This window comes from Aegilops tauschii, chromosome 3 (assembly GCF_002575655.3).
Source record: "Aegilops tauschii subsp. strangulata cultivar AL8/78 chromosome 3, Aet v6.0, whole genome shotgun sequence".
Taxonomy (NCBI): domain Eukaryota; kingdom Viridiplantae; phylum Streptophyta; class Magnoliopsida; order Poales; family Poaceae; genus Aegilops; species Aegilops tauschii.
Window position 1 is genome coordinate 272,081,929 of NC_053037.3, and position 19,620 is coordinate 272,101,548.

Consider the following 19,620-nt stretch of genomic DNA (forward strand, 5'->3'; position numbering starts at 1 on the left):
ATTTCATAATTGAAATACATCAGAGTACAACATGATATAGCTTCAGCACTCAGCTACCCCATTACACAACCGCACCAACAGCAAGTTCCACATGCAACATGTAGAACCTTTCAAAATTAGCATCATAGACGGTATATAGACAGATGCATCTCATCTGGAAAACTGCTGAAGCGGAAGGCGAATATTGAGCCTTCATTCATGTTGAAGGTCTTTGCAAATTTAGTCCAGTGCCTGTGGATGATTGACCGTCCCTCCTTCGTCCTCTTTAGGAACACTTCAATATTGAACCGTGGGTGTTGTATGAAAACATTCTTCGCCTCCTGACCATAGAGGTGGTTTGAGAGGTAATCATTAGTGAACTGCTTTGGAAAGGCCTGAAAACAAGGATGTGCATAAATATCTTCTCTATATTGGAAATGGGGCAAAGGAATAAAAAAAGGCAAGGTATAATAGTTAGTACCATCTTGTAGTGAACTGATGTCTTCTTCATTGTGCAGACAACGATCTTGTTGTTTTTTGTCACTAATTTCTTTATCCTAACAATTTTTCTGAGTTTCTTGATTTGATTGATATTCATGGACAACTCATTTCCCCATATGCAAAAGGGGTCGAAGAGTGGGTCAAAACCTCTGACAGCAGGACCTACATGTGCAAGACAAATTTTTTAAAAACCTAAATATTAGAATGGTTCCTGCAATTGCACAATAATGTGCTATTAGACAACAGACCATGCACATGCTAACCTCGATTGTAAACCTCAGTGCTTCCCATTGTTTCCCTGCAACACGTATAAGGTAGTTAGTCATCAGGTTAAGTAAGGGTTCGCATGCTATCAGTAAAATATGTTGGTGAAAACTAATCACATTGCAGATTCATCAGATTAATTCAAGCCACACGGAAAACCCATTTATCCAAACCAAGCATGATTAAGAACTAGGAAATATAGCACTTGTATATGTTTCTCATGTATTAAGTGCAGCCAAATTCGATTTATTCCTCACATGCACAACAATACAAAATTCTACCCACGACAATTGGACATCGCATTGCAGAATTGAACCAAGCAGTTAACTAAACACGACAACAAATGAACCAAACATTAACTGAGCACCACATTGCACAATATAACATACTCCTAATAGAAGATCAGACAGTTAACTAAACAGTTAACTACAACCAATTATAGCAATTGTATTTGTTTCTCATGTATTTACTACAGCCAAATTTAATTTATTCCTCACATGGTATACAATAACAGAATGCACCCACAATTTTGTAAATATAAATTCGATTTATTTCTCACATGGAAGACAATACAAAATTGCAGCTTGAAGAATTGAACATCACATTTGCAGAATTGAACCAAACAGTTAACTGAAGACGACAACTAATTAACAAAATAGTTAATAAGTGAGCACCACACTGCATGACATATAGAACATATACACTAGAGCTGTCACGTCCCTAGCCTTGCTATGCACTTGGACTAGCTTGGTTGCTGCATCATGTCTAAATTTCATTTAAATCTGAATTGGGGATGAACAAACCCTAGCACCAAATTAAATCAAATAGGCTCAACTTAAAATGATTTTCAAAGAATCCAAAATTCCTTGAGAAAAGTTCAAGATTTTTGGTTAAGGTGGATACCTCTGCCGAAAATGATGCACATATTTTTAGGACATATCTGGATTTTTGAATGAATTCATTAAGTATTTGAATTGGAGCAACTAAATGCTATGCATATTATTTATTGCTCAGATAATTCTAGAATTATGTGTGGGGCCCTGTAATAATCTATCTAGCATCCAGACTAATTTCCAGAAGCTGCAAAAATAATTTGGTTAGCAAACCAAATTCAAAAACAGTAACAGAAATAGAAAACAGAAAACAAATGAATAAAAGACAGAGGAGAGAAAGACTTACCCGGCGCTTACCTGCAGCAGAGCCGGCCCAGCTCCTTTTCCTGGCCCAACCCACCACCGCAACCTCCCTGTCGTCTTCCTCCCTGGACAGAAGGACGTGCGCGTGGTCGCCGCGTGCACGCACGCGCTGCACCACCTCCTGCTTGCCGCCGACCGCCAGGAGCTGGCTAAGGACGCCACACACTCTCCCGCGCCTCCCTCGATCGCTTGCTCGTCCCCATCCCCTCTCTGACTCTCTCTCCCGTGACCGTCCGTACGCACCCGAGACCGCCGACGAGAACCACCACGGCCACAGCTACCCCCTCGCCCCTCCGCTGTGCCCATGAGCTCCGCGTCGTCTTCCTCGTCATCTCCACCGAGCCAAGATAGCCAGGACGCGCTGTAGCGTCGTCATCGCCATCGTCTTCCTCCTCGGGAGCCGGTCACCACCGACGTCGATTCGCCGTCGACAGGACGTCACCGAGCCCGCTAACCATCCCTGCAGCTCCGCGATGAGCCGCTGACCCGATTCCCCTTGCCCCGTCGTCCCTAGCATCCTGTAGCTGCCGTCCCCATGAGCTCCGAAGCTCGCCGCCGTCAGGGCTCATCACCGCCGCGGCCAGAGCTAGCTATGACCGCAACCGAGCACTGCAACATGCTCAGAACGCCGTCAGGAGCCTAGCACACTCACCCGTTGCTCCTGCCGTGCGCTGCAGCGTTGTTTTCGCCGACGCCGATCTCCGGGCGCCGCACAAGTCGTCACCGCCGTCAACCTAGGCCGTCCCAGCTGCTACAGCTGCCACCACTAGATGCGCGAGAGCTCCAGCAAGGCATAGCAGCAAACCGCGCTCAAAACGGAGCCCCATAGCGATCTTCCGACACGCTCCGCCGTCGGTTTGGTCGTCGCCGGCCTAACTCCGGCGACTGCCAACATGGCGGTGATTAGCTTAGGCTAATTACCTCGTTGGTTTAACACTAGACCACTGACAGTGGGCCCTAGTGCCTGTTAAATAGTTTTGTTAGGATTAGTTAATCACTGTTTAGCCGCTGTTCCAATGACAGGTAGGACCCGCACGTCAGGTTTGACCTGGACCCGGTCAGTTGACGTGCTGACGTCACTATGATGTAATGCTGACGCAGTAATCACTTTTCTGGATTTTAAATAAATCTAAACGATTTATTTATTTCAGGAAATAGCTAAAACTTCTAAAAATCATAGAAAATAATCTGTAACTCCAAATGAAATAAATTATATATGAAAAATTATCAGAAAAATCCAATCTTTCCATCTGTACTGGTTTCATGCATGTTAAAGCAACTTAACCCTGCTGTTTATATCAAAACATGATAAAGCACTATTTAAATTCATAAGATGAGTTTGGGGTTGAATCTTTGGTTCAAAATGGCTCAAACCCATATGGTTGTAGTTGCATTAGCCCAACACACTCATTTTGCCATGTCATTATCATGCATCATAATTGTTGCATTGCATTGATTGTGTTCTTCCTTATTTGCCGGTATTTGTCCCCTCTCAGCAAACGTAGTTTCGATGATGAGTTCGATGACACCGATGAAGAACTATACTATCTTCAGAAGTGCCAGGCAAGCAAAACCCCCTTGTTCATTCCGATACAATCCCACTCTCTCGCTCCTGCTCTCTTTTACTGCATTAGGACAACAACGATTCAACTGTTACATGCTGCGGTAGTTGAACCCCTTTTCCTCTGCATGACCTGTCATTGCCACAATAAATAGATGAAACCCACTAGCATGAGTAGGAGTTGTTTGAGCCCTGATGTGCCTACTCATTCGTGCTTGTTTGTCATGCCTGCTACTGCTTAGAGTTGAGTCAGGTCTGATTCATCGGGGATGAATTGGAATATGGTGAACATGTCCTACTGTTGAGAGCTAAGTGTGTGAACACGATTTGGTAAAGGTAGCGGTGAGAGGCCATGTAGGAGTACATGGTGGGTTGTCTCATTGCAGCCGTCCTCAGGAACTGAGTTCTGTGTTTGTGATCCATGAACAATTACTACCACGCATTGGAATGCTTAAGTGGCCCTCTCGACTTATTAATCAACCTGATCTCTGTCCAGGAGTTACAACTAGTTTCTGGTGTTTGTAGGTAGTGTTAGTAGTCTACCAAGTGGCACCCGGTACAAGTGGGCTTGGGACAGACTAGGCACAGTGGCACGGTGTACCAAGTGGCACCCGGATGGTGGGCTTGGGAAACCCTGCTCACATCGTTCGGGGCCGTGAGCGACACCCCGGCCGGATCTCCTTGCAGATGGAACCCGAATAGGCGATAAACCTGGACTAGAGACTTGTGTGGTTAGTCAGGTCATGGCCGACTCCCTCGCCAGGCTTCCGCTTGAAGGTTGCCGAGATACACGACGTGTACATGGTGGTAAGTGGCGAGAGCGTGTGTGAAGAAGTACACCCCTGCAGGGTTAACATCATCTATTCAAATAACCGTGTCCGCGGTAAAGGACTTCTGGGTTGTTTGTACAGTTCATAGACAAGTGAAAGTGGATACTCTAAAATGCGCAAGATAAGCGTGAGTGCTATGGATGGCGTTCTCGTAGGGAGACGGGAGCGGATCCATAGTGGTGTATTGATATGGTGAATATGTGGACTCGTGTGCACCACCTCAAAAGAGTTACTTGAAGTCGTAGTACATGATAGCCACTGAGTCAAAGCTGGCTTGCTGCAATTAAACCCCACCACCCCTTTGTTGATACTGATGCATATGTAGTTAGTTCTGATGTAAGTCTTGCTGGGTACATTTGTACTCACGTTTGCTTAATTTATGTTTTTGTAGAGAGACTTCAGTCTCACTAGTAGTTCCGCGTGGACTTCGACGTTTAGCTTGTTACCTCAGCTACGATCTTGTACCCTTGGGAGGGTCTTGTAGATAGTCAGGCTTCTCAGCCTTCTTCATTTGTAGTTGTCTGTACTCAGACAAGTTAAGCTTCCGCATGTGCTTGTTGCTTGTATGCTCTGTATGTTGGGTCATGAGACCCATGTTTGTAATACTTGGCTCCTCGGAGCCTAATGAATAAATACTCTGAGTCGTAGAGTCTTGTTCTGATGCCATGTTGTATTTGCACATATTGAGCATATTGTGTGTATGATTGAAATGCTTGGTATGTGTGGGATCCGACAATCTAGTTGTTTATCCTTCGTAGCCTCTCTTATGGGGAAATGTAGTCCGGTGCTTCCACTGAGCCTTGGTAGTCCGCTACAGCCCGGTTTACCGGAGTCCTGCTAGCCCAGCACTACTGCTCCGGAACACCTAGACTGGCCGGCATGTGATACACTTAGTTCCTGTGTCTGTCCCTTCGGGGAAATGTCACGAGGTGACATCCGGAGTCCTGCTAGCCTGCTACAGCCCGGGTTCTCGGAGTCCTGTTAGCCTGTTGCTTCAGCCCGGATTCACACGCTGCTGACCGACATGCTCGATGTTGTTTCATGTATGCTTGTCCCCATATGTTAGTGCCACTTTGGGTTCACAACTAGTCATGTCGGCCCGGGTTCTCTGTCATATGGATGCTAGCGACACTATCATATACGTGAGCCAAAAGGCGCAAACGGTTCCGGGCCAGGTAAGGCGACACCCGTGGGAATACCGTGCGTGAGGCCGCAAAGTGATATGAGGTGTTACATGCTAGATCGGTGTGACTTAGGATCGGGGTCCTGACAGCTTTGGTATCAGAGCCTGACTGCCTGTAGGATTACTAAGCCAAACTGGACGAAGTTGAGTCTAGAAATGCTTTAGTTATATGTAAGGGAATTGATTGTGGGAAGGGACGTAAGGCTCTTTTTACTCCTTTACCTTATGCCCTTCTGATCTGAGTCAACCTCTTCTCTTCTACGGGGATTAAGAACTAGGCTTCTCATCTTTCTATCAGGATCACGTGTTACTAATCCGTAGAATCTTAGGATTGTTGGTTCCAGGCCTCAGTTCAGTTTTCTACTACATTTAATATGTTGTCAGTTGAACCAGAACCTTGATATGATGTTGTTAAGTGACTATGCAAATCCTTGTGAACGTCTCAAATCTTTTTCTGAGCATTTACAGCCGTTATGCTGTCCGAGTCATCCCAGGTTTCTAAACAGCCTGGTGCATTTGCAAATCCCTTCTTTCCGTTCCCGATGTTTCTTTGGGTCAGTTTAACCACACTAATCGGTGAGTTGAGGTACTCTGTTGCCTCGGCATATATGTTGGAGCTATTATTATGACCCTAGGTGTTTTAGGGAATCACCTAGTAATCTAGCAATGCTTTGTATCTCCAGTGTGATGATTCTGGTCATCATCCTCGAAGCATCCTGTGATGTTATTAGTTAGTAGGCATTCTATTCCTGGGTTCTTGCACCCGAGATTCACCCTACTTACTTCATGTTGATAGTGTTTGCTAGTTCCGTTAGGATATTAGTAACCTTTGTGATAGTCTTTGAGGTCCGTGTTATATCATTCTTCCAATACCATGGACCATTATGGCAGAAGATCTTTGAACCAATGATCACAACAAGAGTGCTCTTGATGAGTTCTCCATTCAAAAATTGTGATTCTGCCAGTCCTTCCTTTCTGCATGCGTTATCCGAAAGAAATATGTTGGACTCGTTTGACATACTAATCTATGCATCCACAACTCAGACAATCATATGTTCTCTGATTTGTCCCCCTTCAGTTATATTCCGACCTTCATCTATCAATTGATAGTCAAGAGTATGTGTGCATTCGTTCATCGATGCCTATTATTCTTGTGGTCCGTCAAGCCATTCTATTCCGGAATGACTAGGAGAAACAAACTCCAGTACCTCATCCATATCTAGGATTGGGTCAAAGTAGTTGTGCTCTGCAGATCAAATGCCAATCCAGCTTTTGCTCTATTCTACCCTGGAGTATTACCCCCCTTTATCTCAGGATTGTCATGAGAATTGCACCATCTCTTATGAATTCTTGACGCAGTGATACTTCTCGCCATCATTGTTTCATTCCTCGGTTCCGTGTTATTGTAACCGGAATGCCGACAAGTGAACTGTGATGCGTGAAATCAATACTCATAGCAACTCCGTTGCTTGGTAGCTAATCGACAATAATTGCATTCTTAGCGTGTTGGTTATTCAATCATCATCCTAAGGTTGATCGTGGTACCTAGTCCATATTTCCTGGTGCACTCTTCAATCAGTGAGTTAGGATTGTGCCAATCCCTCGCTTACTTGATCATATCGTCTTGCCCTGAAAAGCAGGACTATTCCCGAGCTTAATAACATATTGGTGGTTCGTGATTTTCTGAATATCCTCTCGGAAGTATCACCGGGTTGTCCCCTGACTGTTATGTTGAGCTCGCGATCAAGTTGTTTTTCCCCCTAAACCACCCCTTCTCCAAGAAGCTGTGTTGGATACCCTGAGCTAGTTGGTTAAGCTAAACAATAACTTGGAAAGTTGGAAGATGAAAGCTTGTCCCGCTTAGTTCATCTCCAAAGGGATATCCTTATGTTTGTGTGTTTGTTGAAGAAAGATGATATCTCCTTCTATTGATCCTCGCGATCAATTGTCGGCGCTATTAACTTATCCAATCTTTGATTTGTGCATGGGCTATCGTCAAATCAAATCAGGACCAATGGTGTTCGTAATGTTGTCTTACTTGTGGTAGATTTCTCGAGCATACACCATTATATCTTTTGGGTCTGACCAATGCTATCGCTTTGTTCACATAGTTGTGGAATTCCATCTTCACGGAAATCTAGATGACCTGTTGTTGAGCCCATCAGCAATATTTTCATCTTATCCATGATTCATGTTGGACATCTATGTTAGTGTTGGAAACTTTTATAAGCATTATCTTCATGTCCCGTTCATGAAGCATATGTTGGATGAAAAAGTGACTTCCTCTAGTTCATGTGCATTTGAAGCAAGTTGCCACCGTGAATTTGAGAAAGCTTGTATTTTTCTTCCTTTGGAATCATCCCAAGCCAGTCATGCACGTGCGAAGCATTCTATGGTCTGATAGATTGATCATCTCCATTCCATATGTGATCCCTAGCACACCAAGCCACTGATTGATTTGTTCAAGGAGAAGAAGTTCCTTCATAAGAGCTAATCATATGACTTATGCATGGGCTTCGCTCTCCGCAATGATGGTTCCCAACCAGAACTCGGTAGTGTTTCATTATAAGACTACTACGTGGTCATGCTTGTCTGGGACAACGTGTTCATAGGTGTGTAGCAGAACCCGCTCATGTTTTGGAGCTTACTACCATAGTTCATCTCCCGAGAATCTCGCAACATTATCTCGTCGATTTGTGTTGCAAACTTTCCTTTTCAAACATGTTGAGTCTGGAATATCCTCCCACCAACCAGATCTGAATCTCAGGTAGTTATGACGGTTGGGGCATCTCAAAGATTTTGATCTTAGTTCCTCTGTAATTCCGGTAAGTTAATGTAGTGGTCATTCTGTTGAGTCAAGATATCATCCACTCCCCATGAGGATTTGACTTATAGTCCCATTCCCAAACTGAGTATGCCATTTCTTCAAACGATCAATTATGAATTGCCTCAGGCTGGTGTGAAGAGTTCCAATGATCTATGTATCAAAAGTAATTCCTTTTGCCACTGAAGGGAATAATGATGGTAAGTGGCGAGAGCGTGTGTGAAGAAGTACACCCCTCCAGGGTTAACATCATCTATTCGAATAGACGTGTCCGCGGTAAAGGACTTCTGGGTTGCCTGTACAGTTCATACACAAGTGAAAGTGGATACTCTAAAATGCGCAAGATAAGCGTGAGTGCTATGGATGGCGTTCTCGTAGGGAGACGGGAGCGGATCCATAGTGGTGTATTGATATGATGAATATGTGGACTCGTGTGCACCACCTCAAAAGAGTTACTTGCAGTCGTAGTACAGGATAGCCACTGAGTCAAAGCTGGCTTGCTGCAGTTAAACCCCACCACCCCTTTGTTGATACTGATGCATATGTAGTTAGTTCTGATGTAAGTCTTGCTGGGTACATTTGTACTCACGTTTGCTTAATTTATGTTTTTGTAGAGAGACTTCAGTCTCACTAGTAGTTCCGCGTGGACTTCGACGTTTAGCTTGTTACCTCAGCTACGATCTTGTACCCTTGGGAGGGTCTTGTAGATAGTCAGGCTTCTCAGCCTTCTTCATTTGTAGTTGTCTGTACTCAGACAAGTTAAGCTTCTGCATGTGCTTGTTGCTTGTATGCTCTGTATGTTGGGTCATGAGACCCATGTTTGTAATACTTGGCTCCTTGGAGCCTAATGAAGAAATACTCTGAGTCGTAGAGTCTTGTTAAGATGCCATGTTGTATTTGCACATATTGAGCATATTGTGTGTATGATTGAAATGCTTGGTATGTGTGGGATCCGACAATCTAGTTGTTTATCCTTGGTCGCCTCTCTTATGGGGAAATCTAGTCTGGTGCTTCCACTGAGCTTTGGTAGTCCGCTACTGCCCGGTTTACCTAGTCCTGCTAGCCCAGCACTACTGCTCCGGAACACCTAGACTGGCCGGCATGTGATACACTTCGTTCCTGTGTCTGTCCCTTCAGGGAAATGTCACGCGGTGACATCCGGAGTCCTGCTAGCCTGCTACAGCCCGGGTTCCCGGAGTCCTGTTAGCCCAGTTGCTACAGCCCAGATTCACACGCTGCTGACCGACATGCTCGATGTTGTTTTCATGTATGCCTGTCCCCGTAAGTTAGTGCCACTTAGGGTTCACGACTAGTCATGTCGGCCTGGGTTCTCTGTCATATGGATGCTAGCGACACTATCATATACGTGAGCCAAAAGGCGCAAACAGTCCCGGGCCAGGTAAGGCGACACCCGTGGGAATACCGTGCGTGAGGCCGCAATGTGATATGAGGTGTTACATGCTAGATCGGTGTGACTTAGGATCGGGATCCTGACAAGAGCAACGGATTGCATGGTAAAATTAGATAGCATAATTCACTTGAATTTGTGAAGGAAAGGCAGGAGCAACACACGCAACGGGTAAACCAAGCATGCTTAACCGGCGTAGCTAGCAAATGGCAAGGTGCTCCTTCAAGATCTAGGGGTCAGCACGAATGGCAGCCATCGCGACCTCATACGCGCGTGCGGCCGTGATTTGCTTCTCCGCTGCCAAATGCTCCATGAGGTCCTGGCTATACTGCGTGCACCATGGCTTAGGCCGGCACTTATTTGGTGGAGGGGTCGGTGATTTGGGTGGTTGGTGTCGCGCTCGTGCCGGCGGTTGGGGCATGTGGGATGTGGAAGGAGGAGGAGGATGGGGGTCGGGTGTGGATTACCTGCCTGGATAGAGGAGGCCGAGCAGCATGAAGGAGGGTCACCGACGAGGAGGCGGCGCTGCAAGCAAGGAGTGAAGGTTTCAACTTGGAAAGGAAGGCGGAAAGAGGGGAAATGTGGCTTTTGGAATCGCTTCAGCGAAAAAACTGGAGCGCAAAGTGTCATTAGACACGGTCCCTTAATTCAGAACTGTGTACGATATGTGGACATCACAAATGATTCAGATAGCTTAACCCGTGTGTGATGAGTTTGAACGTCAAAAGTTTTGGTTCGTATTTCCATGGTTACAGTGGTCATCCACATCATTGCATAATTTGGGTACACAAAGGAGACTACAGCACACCCACACTTCTTAATCGAGCAAGTTCAGCAATTAAACAGAGCTAGCTGACCTAAACATTACTCTAACAAATTAAAGACTGGCGCTCTTAATTAAACAAAACAAAGAGTACTACTACGGCTGGTGCTCGTCGAGCTCTGCCGCCGCCTCCATGTCCAGCTCGCGCCTGACGGTCTCCTGGGGAAGGGGCTGCATGGCATCCACCGCACCATACTTGGCAAGCATCTCGCCATCCGCGTCCGCCATCACTTTGCAAAAGGCCGCCACGAGCTGGGCGTGGGCGGATGCGATCTGGCTTGGACGGGCTCCGTCGTCGCAAGGTATGTGGCAGAGGAACGGCCGGCTGCTCGAACACTCTCGGCGATTGCCAGCTCTTCGGCCGTGGGTTGCCGACCGTTGTCGGAGAAGCTTCTTTTGATTTGTGCAGTGACCGCCAGGAGCTGGGCGTGGGCGGCCTCCATCAGGGCTAAGGCCGCCGCTGCGGAACGGACAGCTGTTGTGCCGCTCTCGCCAGTTGCTATCCCTGAGGCAGATGTTGCTGCCGCCACCTGAGAAGCAACATCAGCCGTTTGGGCTGCCTTTGCCGCCCGGTCGCAGATTGCGGCCGCGCTCATGCACCTTGTTAGCACGCGCATGGCGGCTGCGGCCGCGCTCTCGCCGGAGTGGGCCACCAAAGTTGCCCTCACGACGCGGGTCCACGTGCCCATCTTTCACCGGCAACGATTGAACAGTGAAATAATATTTGGGGAGCGAGCTAGTGTGCTTGAGACGCCGGCTGTGGACTGTAGCCGATGCACCTTCTCGCGTAAGCCATAGGCATACTATACACCGACGGTGCTCCAGGATATTTTGTGCTGCATCTCACACGGTTGCTGATAATAAACTGTGTGTGATCTACTTGATTTTCCATCTTGATTTGAATTACATAATGGGGTCACAATGGCAATGGACGGTGTTTGAATTGCTAGACCTTTTATCTAGAGTGAACATGCAACTATATGTGTGTCGTAGAAGAATTGGAATTATTTAGGGTTCATTTGAACATTTTATACATTAAATTGGGTTTCTAGCCATTTCAGGTGAACAATTCAAATTTGAACTACATGCACATGCTCCAGTGCATATAAATTGGTTGACAAATCAAATTTGTGTCCTTGGGTGCATGCTAATAGGTCCCATGCAAGAAATGGGAATGAATTTCAAACACCAGCGCACCGTTGATTGCCGGCAAAACATTGAGATGCCTGGTTTTTAAATTCTGGTAAATCAAAAACTCGTCTGAAATTCATGAAACTTGGCATGCTATCATGGAGCGGCATCAACATGCCGTGGTAAAATTTTTGTCCCATTTGGGGCAGGTTGAGTATATGCTTCTCACAAACCGGAGCTTCTCACAACAAGCATGATGGTTTTCGGTAGGGAACATCCCACCTTTGGGGATGAAACGATATCCATTACCTCTTATTGTTTTCAAAAAATTTCTCGTGTCAACAGAGAACAACAGGAGTGTTGTGTGAATTTTTGTGATTTTTCGGGGTTCGTTTGGACATTTTTATGCATTAACTGAGTTTTCAATGCATTTATGTGCATAATTCAAATTTGAAAAACATGTACATGCTCCAGTGCATATAAATTGGTTAAAAAACAAATATGTGTCCTTGGGTGCATGCTAAGGTCCCATGCAAGAAATGGGAATGAATTTAAAACACCAGGGCACCGTTGATTGCCGATAAAACATTGAGATGCCTGGTTTTTAAATTCTAGTAAATCAAAAACTCGTCTGAAATTCATGAAACTTGGCATGCTATCATGGAGCGGCATCAACATGCCGTTGTAATTTTTTCCCATTTGGGGCAGGTTTGTGTTTATGCTTCTCACAAACCGGAGCTTCTCACAACAAGCATGATGGTTTTCGGTAGGGAACCTCCCACCTTTGGGGACGAATCGATATCCATTGCCCCTTATTGCTTTCAATATTTTTCTCGTGTCAACATAGAACAACAGGAGTGTTGTGTGAATTTTTGTGATTTTTCGGGGTTCGTTTGGACATTTTTATGCATTAATTGAGTTTTCAATAAATTTATGTGCATAATTAAAATTTTAACTACATGCACATGCTCCAGTGCATATAAATTGGTTGGAAAAACAAATATGTGTCCTTGGGTGCATGCTTAGGTCCCATGCAAAAAATGGGAATGAATTTCAAACACCAGGGCGCCGTTGATTGCCGGCAAAACATTGATATGCCTGGTTTTTAAATTCTAGTAACTCCAAAACTCGTATGAAATTCATGAAACTTGGCATGCTATCATGGAGCGGCATCAACATGCCGTGGTACAAATTTTGTCCCATTTGGGGCAGGTTTGGGTATATGCTTCCCACAAATCGGAGCTTCTCACAACAAGCATGATGGTTTTCGGTAGGGAACGTCCACCTTTCAGGACGAAACGATATCCATTGCCTCTTATTGCTGTCAAATTTTTTTCTCGTGTCAACATAGAACAACTGGAGTGTTGTGTGAAGTTTTGTGATTTTTTGGGGTTCGTTTGGACATTTTATGCATCAATTGAGTTTTCAATGCATTTATGTGCATAATTAAAATTTGAACTAGATGCAAATGCTCCAGTGCATATAAATTGGTCGAAAAATCAAATATGTGTCCTTGGGTGCATGCTTAGGTCCCATGCAAGAAATGGGAATGAATTTCAAACACCAGGGCACCGTTGATTGCCGACAAAACATTGAGATGCCTAGTTTTTAAATTTTAGTAAATCCAAAACTCGTCTGAAGTTCATGAAACATGGCATGCTATCATGGAGCGGCATCAACATGCCGTGGTACAAATTTTGTCCCATTTGGGGCAGGTTTGGGTATATGCTTCTCACAAACCGGAGCTTCTCACAACAAGCATGATTGTTTTCGGTAGGGAACGTCCCACCTTTGGGGACGAAATGATATCCATTGCCTCTTATTGCTTTCAAAGTTTTTTCTCGTGTCAACATAGAATAACAAGAGTGTTGTGTGAATTTTTGTGATTTTTCGGGGTTCATTTGGATATTTTATGCATTAACTAAGTTTTCAATGCATTTATGTGCGTAATTCAAATTTGAACTACATGCACATGCTCCAGTGCATATAAATTGGTCGAAAAATCAAATATGTGTCCTTGGGTGCATGCTTAGGTCCCATGCAAGAAATGGGAATGAATTTCAAACACCAGGGCACCAATGATTGCCGGCAAAACATTGAGATGCCTAGTTTTTAAATTCTAGTAAATCCAAAACACGTCTGAAATTCATGAAACTTGGCATGCTATCATGGAGTGGCATCAACATGCCGTGGTACAAATCTTGTCCCATTTGGGGCAGGTTTGGGTATATGCTTCTCACGAACCGGAGCTTCTCACAACAAGCATGATGGTTTTCGGTAGGGAACGTCCCACCTCTGGGGACGAAACAATATCCATTGCCTCTTATTGCTTTCAATTTTTTTTCTCGTGTCAACATAGAATAACAGGAGGGTTGTGTTAATTTTTGTGATTTTTCGGGGTTCGTTTGGAATTTGTATGCATTAACCAAGTTTTCAATGCATTTATGTGCATAATTCAAATTTGAACTACATGCACATGCTCCAGTGCATATAAATTGGTTGAAAAATCAAATCTGCGTCCTTGGGTGCATGCTTAGGTCCCATGCAAGAAATGGGAATGAATTTCAAACACCAGGGCACCATTGATTGCCGGCAAAACATTGAGATGCCTTGTTTCTAAATTCTAGTAAATCCAAAACTCGTCTGAAATTCATGAAACTTGGCATGCTATCATGGAGCGGCATCAACATGCCGTGGTACAAATTTTGTCCCATTTGGGGCAGGTTTGGGTATATGCTTCTCACAAACCGGAGCTTCTCACAACAAGCATGACGGTTTTCGGTAGGGAACGTCCCACCTTTGGGGACGAAACGATATCCGTTGCCTCTTATTGGTTTCAAATTTTTTCTTGTGTCAACATAGAACAACATGAGTGTTGTGTGATTTTTTGTGCATTTTCACGGTTCGTTTGGACATTTTTATGCATTAACTGAGTTTTCAATGCATTTGTGTGCATAATTCAAATTTGAACTACATGCACATGCTCCAGTGCATATAAATTGGTTGCAAAATCAAATCTTTGTCCTTGGGTGCATGCATAGGTCCCATGCAAGAAATGGGAATGAATTTCAAACACCAGGGCACCGTTGATTGCCGGCAAAACATTGAGATGCCTGGTTTTTAAATTCTAGTAAATCCAAAATTCTGTTAACCATTCATGTGACGCCACGTGTCTTGGTTTTAATGGCTGTAGGAGGTGCCGTGCAGACAGCTACTTGACCTTGACTGAACGGGAGGCGTACGAGCGCCATCCGGTGCGCAGGCTGACCGAGAGGCGTGCAAGCTGTCCTCGAGTGCGCAGGCTCATTGGGAAGCGTGCGAGCTGTACGCTGCGCAGGCTCACTGGGAAGCGAGCCCTTTGACTTCCATGGCCGCCCGCCTTGCTCGCATCCTCTCCATTAATGGTGCCCAAGCCGCAGTTTAATTTGTTTTTTAAATATAAAACACTCATTGCAAACGTTTTAGTCAGAACACCCATATGCAAGCCGACAGCTTCCCCAGGAAGCCAAGAGAAAATGTGCCAAGCAGGATTTCTGCAGCTCTTCATCGCAAATGTTTTAGATAGAACACCCGTATGCAAAGTGAGAGCAGCACAGGATTTGTGCATCCCTTCAACGCAAACGGTTGTTTTGGATGACCCGTGTGCAACCACGTACAAACAATTTGGTAAGATTTGTCAATCCTTGTAACACTGCGATTTGTCAAAATATGAAGCTAAAAATCACTAGCAGTATCTAATTTTTGCAACTAAAATTCAGTAATTAAGCATAGATTTCATTCATAGATTAAGCAGTCGTTCTTAATTTATACAAACAGTTCAACTCGACAGCTGAACCGACCAAACTTTTCCCCAATTGTTGCCAACCACGTACTAAAATAGCTAGTTCAACTATATATACTAGATAATTTTAAGTACGTTGTACAGTTCCACCACATCTATAGTCAGATGAACTGAACAAAATAGCCCCTAAATACTACTAGCACTACTACTACTACTACGGAGGGGCTTTGTAATACTTCCGGCTGCCTCTCCTCTGCCGAGCGCGCTCAGTAAGAGGCGGAGGAGGAGGAGCCTACCGACGATCTAGGCAACCACAATGCGGTACCTGCCGCTAATGCAGCTTCAGCGACGCTAACCTCGAACGCCCTCTGCCGCTCCAGACGACCCCTCTCGAAGCGGTGGTTCTCCTCGTAGATCTCCTGATTCCTTGCCTCTAAGGCGGCATGTGCCGCGGCCACGGCGGCGGTAAGGCTCTTTGCGTGCTCGATGAGGCGCTCCTCCTCCTCCTGCAGGAACTCGGTGTAGCGCGCAAGGTCGCTGACGCACGTGTGGGCATCCACCTCCGCCTCCCGCCTTCGGGCGGCGGTGGCGGAGCGGGTGCTGACCTCGGCGGTCGACGGTGGGCTGGCGGCCATGGCGGCCAACGACGGGGTGGTGGCCACGACCACCATCTCCCGCCTTTGGGCCGCGGTGGCGGAGCGGGTGATGGCCATAGTGGCTGGCAGTGGGGTGGCGGCCACGACGGCCACCTCACGCCTTCGGGCCATGGCGGCGGAGCGGGTGATGGCCCTGGCTTTCGACGGTGGTGTGGCGGCAACGGCGGCCGGCAACAACTGCCGACGGGCACCGGCGGCGGAGCGTGTGGTGGGTGTTCCATGCACACCCAACAGGGACGCTACGTGCACTACACTACGCCGGGGACTGCGCCGCCGCCGCGGCGTAGCCTCCCAGCTGGAGCTGTCCTCTGATGACGGCGGAGTGGCTGAGCGATGAAGAAGGACCGGTGCCATTGGCGATTGTGGGAGAAGCAGACGAGATAAGCTACAGGGATGGAGGGGAAAATGCGACGCAGGACTCGCCGGCCGTGAGGGTTTTTATAGCAGGCCGGTAAGCATTGGGATTTTGGGGGATTTCACCGAGTCGGGCGGGAAGCTTGCACGGGAACCTGCGAGGTTGCACGGGAACGGGCTCACCGATGATTCATTGGCGCAACCGTTTGGCAAAAAGAACGCCCCCGCGCGCTGTGCAAGCTTGCGCTGTAAGCCGTCTGTGGCAGCGGGGTGACAAGACGTGCGAGAGGAGGACGAAAGGCCACGTACACAGACGGTTAATAAAAAACGTTTGTGATTTAATTACCTACTATACCACCATCCTGGTTTATATGTATGATTTAACTAATAAAATACGAATGCATGTCGCCAAAGATTGTATAGTTGGATTTGTACTTGAACATAGTTTCCTATTATATAATTTTTAAAACATGCATTAACATTTTGTTGGTTAAATTTGAGGTCAAAGTATGGAACGGAATATAAATGAGACTATAGACTAGACGGAGGTGGTACCACACGGCCGCTCTCTACGCAGCGACGCAACTGTCGGCCGGCTTGTAGGCGACCATTTCCTGCGTGTTCAACTGCTCTATGCGTGTGGTTGCTTGCGGTAAAGGCGGCCGCAGCGTGCTCTGCTCGCGTCCCGCCGCACACGCTCTGCTCTTGCGTCTCTCCGGGTGCTCTTCCCTCATCCCTCCATGCGTGCTGCCAGTGTTTGGGGCCGGCGCACGATCACGCACGTTCGTGTGCAAGCGGTTGCACCGGGCATGGCGCGACGAGCAGTTACCCACTGCAAAAACAGCCATGCGGGCGCGCCGAGAATCCACGCCGCCCGGCCCGCTTTTATTCCTGCAGCCATTTACCTTCATCTCTCGTCTCACACGACACAATAAGCACACCCACGAGGACACATACAAAGAGGACATCCAGCGGTTCCATTGGCGCTTCCCGTGGCTCCAATGGCGCTCCCAGCGGCCGACGACGACAACGGCGGGCAGTTCACCACACATCACGTAGTGGACACCCACGTGAGGGGGAAGGCCCTCTCGGTGGTGTACACGAACGATCTGGTCTCTGTGGAGAGCTCCACCCAAACTATGGAGCAGCTCCTTGCCGAGGACAAGTACCGAGTGGTCGGCTTCGACCTCGAGTACACCATCGGTCGTGCCGGGCACGATTAGAAGGTTGCCGTCGCCCAGTTGTGCGTGCGACATGACGTCCTCGTGTACCACTTCCACCTTGCCACAAGGCCTTGCGAGCATTTTTCCAGGTTTATCAACAGCTCCGACTACAGTTTTGCTATGGTGGACACCACCAACAATCTAAAAGCGCTCAAGGTTTCAGACTTGAAATGCCCGAATCTTGTCAACATCCAGCACCACTACAAGGTCTGGGGCAGCGACAAAAACAAACTAAACTCCTTGGTTGAGCTCGCCTCGGCCATCATCGACCCCTACTACGCGAAGATGAAGAATGAGAGCAATAAGGACAAGAATGCCTGACACAGTGTGTGGCATAAGAGACTAGATGAACAACATGTCAAGTACGCGGCCATGGACGCGTACACAAGCTACGAGATGTACAGGCGGATCGTTGACATGAGGAAGTGTCTTCTTCCTGACAAAGATGAGGGATCGAGCCACATAGCAGTGGCGGGAGCGTCACATGAAGTAGATGACTAGACAATCGTTTCTCCTACTTTAGAATGCATGCAATTGTTTATTGAGGTGTGTGCGAATGATCTGTATAGTCACTTATGTAATTGGATGTTTATTTCAGTTATATATATATACATGTTATTCTATTGTAGATAGAGCAATTCACACGGCTTATTAGCAGCAATCGTTTGTGTTATTATTGGTCTTCGCACACATTTCAGATTATGGACTTGTTTGCCACGTATCACACACATCTTGTTCAGTTGAACCGTTTCCATTGTGTTGCCTAATCACACACAGTTCATCCTAGTGAACCGTATGCTGTATATCGCACGCGCCTTCATCTGGCCGCTCGTTTGTTTTCTTCCTCCTCATCCCAAACAGTTAATTGACCTGAACCGTATGCCCTGCATCGCACACGCAACTAAAATCTGAACCGTGTTTGATGCATCCGTCATCGCAAACGTTTTGCACCTTTTTGACGATTTTTTACACCACCGTTTGCGATTATGGCATCGCACACAGTTTTGTCGAAGGGTCTCTGATCGTAGTGTCGCGTTTGGACCATCCTGCAGTAGTGTACTGTCATTTCTCGACGCCTATTCAGGATACCACCAGATCTTGATGGTGAAGGAAGATGAAGACCGCGTTCATCACCCCATGTGGTATGTACTGTTTTGTACGAATGCCTTTCGGGTTGAAGAGCGCTGGTTCAACATTTGCCCGGGCGGTCCAAATTGGTTTTGAGCCCCAGCTACATAGAAATATGGAAGCTTATATGGACGACATAGTGGTCAAAACCAAGGACAGGGCCACGCTCGTGCAAGATCTAGAAGAAACATTTGCAAACCTGCACAAGATCAACCTCAAGCTCAACCCAGAGAAGTGCGTGTTCGGTGTCCCCTCCGGCAAACTTCTTGGGTTCTTTGTGTCTCAACGCAAAATTGAAGCAAATCCCGACAAGATCAAGGCAATTGAGCAGATTGAGGCGCCAAAACGGGTCAAAGACGTCCGTAGGCTCGCTGGCTGCGTTGTTGCCCTGAGTAGGTTCATCTCCAAATCTGCTGAGCGCGCCCTCCCCTTTTTTCAAAGTTTTGAAAAAGGCGGGTCCAGTAAAGTGGACTACGGAGGCAGAGACAGCGCTGCAAAATTTGAAGAGGTACCTCTCCTCCACGCCAATACTAGTCGCGCCTAAACCATAAGAGCCGCTGCTGCTATACTTAGCAACAACGAATCAAGTGGTTAGTGCTGCGCTGGTGGCGCAGAGGGAACTTGAGGAAGAAGCAGAAGTAGCAGGTGAGCCGTCGGATGGTGGGCCGGAGTCCTCCCCAGCAAGGCCCGGCCCCGGCAAGGCAGAGTCTACGCAGATGGGCGAAGTGGAACAGAAGAAGAAGGTGGTGCAGCACCCGGTTTATTTTGTCAGTTCCCT